The sequence below is a fragment of the Scyliorhinus canicula genome, chromosome 18, assembly GCF_902713615.1.
Source record: "Scyliorhinus canicula chromosome 18, sScyCan1.1, whole genome shotgun sequence".
NCBI lineage: Eukaryota > Metazoa > Chordata > Chondrichthyes > Carcharhiniformes > Scyliorhinidae > Scyliorhinus > Scyliorhinus canicula.
The window spans coordinates 82,769,609-82,773,309 of NC_052163.1; the positions used below are offsets into that span (position 1 = coordinate 82,769,609).

The 3,701-nt window shown below is 53.6% G+C and overlaps 1 protein-coding gene across 1 annotated transcript in view; it reads right to left on the bottom strand.

Moving 5' to 3' along the window:
• The window catches only part of LOC119952927, a 1,042,551-nt gene that overhangs the window by 740,389 nt on the left and 298,461 nt on the right, over positions 1–3,701 (bottom strand).

Consider the following 3,701-nt stretch of genomic DNA (forward strand, 5'->3'; position numbering starts at 1 on the left):
CGATGCTGCAACCCCATGATGCCGCAACCCCCCCGATGCCGCAACCCCCCCCGATGCCGCAACCCACCCGATGCCGCAACCCCCTTCGATGCCGCAACCCCCCCCGATGCCGCAACCCCCACCGATGCCGCAACCCCCCCCGATGCCGCAACCCCCCGCGATGCCGCAAACCCCCCGATGGCCGCAACATCCCCCGATGCCGCAAACATCCCCCGATGCCGCAAAACCCCGATGCCGCAAAACCCCCCCGATGCCGCAACCCCCCCCGATGCCGCAACCCCCCCGATGCCGCAACCCCCCCGATGCCGCAACCCCTCCTATGCCGCAAACCCCCCCCCCCGATGCCGCAACCCACCCCCCCTGACACTGAACGGCGTCAACATCATCAATGGTTGACGCCTTTTTAAAGCTACTGTGATTTTCGACGACGTGACCCGTGGCCACGTCGGCGGGACTTCGGCCATCCGGGCCGGAGATTTGTGGAAACAAAAATATAATGAAATCCCGCCGGCGCAGCTGTTTCAGAGGCTGCCGGCGGGATTTGCACAGCGCCGGTTTTTGGCCGGTCAGAGAATTAAAAAAACCCTGCGGGAGCGGGATTAACGCCGCTGCCGGCCGATTCTCGACCCTGCGTGGGGTCGGAGAATTCGCCCCAGGTTAGCAAAGGAGAAATATTGATCACAGGTAGTTTAGATTAGAGAGAGAGTTAAACAAGGTCATCATTAGTTAATACTAGATTATAGATACTGTTTAACGAGATTCAACTTACTTCATTAGTAGTTATAGCTCAGTAGTGTGTGCAAACTTATTAATTAATCGTTATTCAATAAATTAGTTTTGCTTCAGTCTAAGATTGGTGGTTTCTTTATCATCAACTCATCAGACCATTCTCAATCACAAGGCAAAGAATAATGACATATTACCACAAAGTGTAATATAACAATGGTATGTTGGCCTTCATTGCGAGCGGTTTCAAGTACAGGAGCCAGAATGTGTTATTGCAATTATACAGGGCCTTAGTGAGGCCACATCTAGATTATTGTGTGCAGTTTTGGTCTCCTTTTCCGTGGAAGGATGTTCTTGCTCTCGAGGGAGGCAGCGAAGGTTTACCAGACTGATTCCAGGGATGGCGGGACTGTCATATGAGGAGAGATTGACTAGCTAGGGATTGTCTCGCTGGAGTTCAGAAGAATGAGGTGGGATTCATAGAGACTTATAAAATTCTAACAGGACTAGAGAGGGTAGATGCAGGGAAGATGTTCCCAATGTTGGTGTGTCCAGAACCAGGGTTCACAGTCTGAGGATTCAGGGTAAACCATTTCGGACAGAGATGAGGAGACATTTCTTCACCCAAAGAGTGGTGAGCCTGTGGAATTCCTTTCAGGGAAGTAGTGGTGCTAAAACATTGAATCTATTCATGAGTCATCTAGATATATCAGTTGGGGCGAAGGGAACAAAGGCTATGGGGAGAAAGCAGGATTAGGCTATGGTTTATGATCAGCCATGATCATGATGATAAATGACGGGGCAGGCTCGAAGGGCCAAAAGGCCTCCTTCTGCACCTATCTTCTATGTATGTAGATAGCTATGTCCTGCGATCCAGAGGACCTCTGATGCGACTCCCTGGATATGCCTGCTCCCCTGATGTGTATCATCAACTGTGTGATACTGACCAGATTGTGCCCGAAGCCTGTCCACTACTGTTGCCCACGAGGGGTGTGTCTCTGTGCTAGTGGATTGTGGGGATGACAACCATGACGCATCAATGGTGGCATCCTCAGAGAGATCATGTGGGAGAATGGGCATGTGGTCAGTGAGAGGGAAAGATTGTCTGACATGAACAATCACTTGCGACAGGTCACCTGGGTGGGGGTGCGTTGGATTCTCACCTCTGCAGTGCAGGCAACCTCGCTGTTGCTGACGAGCTGTCCTTGGCCACCCCAGCGATCCCGGGGCCCGTCCTCAGAGGGAGTGAGGACTCTGATGTCCAACCCGCCCCTGTCTGGGCCTTTTCCACTGTTATGTACCAACTTTCTTGCGGGGCCAAAGAGAGGCATTGTGGACTGCACAGTTCAGGCTTCATGGGGCAGGGAGGGCATGGCGGGGAACAGGCGGGGCATTGCTGCTGCGCATGGGTAGGCTGTGCAGGTGGATGCCAGGGTGTGCTAGTGCACAGGCGTGATATGTGCTCTGGGGGGTGGGGCGTGTGCGGTGACAGTCGCCAACTCATTTGGGGATCAGGAGCAGAGGTGGGAAGTGGCACATGGGATCGGTACACAGGGCCGAGCCAAGTCACCATGTAGCTGATGGAGCCGTTGAGCTTCTTACGACATTGGAACACTCCCCGAGCTGATGCCACTGCTCCCAGGTGTCACTGGCTGACCTGCGGTGGACCCTCCAACCCTGTTGGGGGAACAGGGTGTCCAGTTTCGTCTACCACATCCAACAGTCTGGCCAGGTTGGTACCTCCGAAAACGTGGGGCAGGTCTGCGTGGTGGCTGGCTGCGTGGTGGCATGGCTGCGTGGTGGCATGGCTGCGTGGTGGCATGGCTGCGTGGTGGCATGGCTGCGTGGTGGCATGGCTGCGTGGTGGCATGGCTGCGTGGTGGCATGGCTGCATGGTGGCATGGCTGCGTGGTGGCATGGCTGCGTGGTGGCATGGCTGCATGGTGGCATGGCTGCGTGGTGGCATGGCTGGATGGTGGCATGGCTGCTTTCCCTCGCTACCATGGAGCCGCTGGCACTGTCCAGGCAAATCAGCTGGTGGGACAGCCATTGCTGCCGTAAAGGATCATTACCAGTCTATTTGATGTTAGATATCGGTTGCGGTCCCACAGGGTCGGCAAGTCGTGTTCTCTACTGCACTTGGTGCTTCTCCCGTTAGATCTGCTGACATGGGGAGGCTCCTAGATGCAGTGGAGACCAGGAGGGATGCCCTATTCCCCGAATTCCCAGAGGGTGAGCCACAAAGCAGTCAGTTGTGCCTGGGATGATTTGGCGGCAGCTGTCTGCCTGGAGAGTAGACCTTCAGTGAAAGAAGAAGGTCAATGACCTACTCCGGGCAGCATAAGTGACTCGACATCAATGCCTCCCCCACCCCTCCCAAGAGAACATCCATCCCCAACGCACCAAGTGACCCCCCCCCCCCCCCCCAGCCCTCTCTCCATTCCCCCTTCACCCCTCAACCAACCCATCATTCACCCTCTCACAGCAAAAGCTCTTTCATAATCATTGGGAGAGGGTCAAGTCTGGCGGTGTGGTGCCAGACATAAGAATCCTCACTTCCTTCGAGGATTGGATTGGATTGGATTGGATTTGTTTATTGCCACGTGTACCGAGGTACAGAGAAAAGTATTTTTCTGCAAGCAGCTCAACAGATCATTCAGTACATGGAAGAAAAGGGAGTTAAACAAAATTCAAGAAAATACATGAGAATACATAATAGGGCAACACAAGATATACAATGTCTTGTATTGGCATTGGTTGAAGCATTGGCATTGGTTGAAGCATACAGGGTGTAGTGTTAATGAGGTCAGTCAATAAGAGAGTCATTTAGGAGTCTGGTGACAGTGGGGAAGAAGCTGTTTTTGAGTCTGTTCGTGCATGTTCTCAGACTTCTGAATCTCCTGCCCGATGGAAGAAGTTGGAAAAGTGAGTAAGCCGGGTGGGAAGGATCCTTGATTATGCTGCCCGCTTTCCCC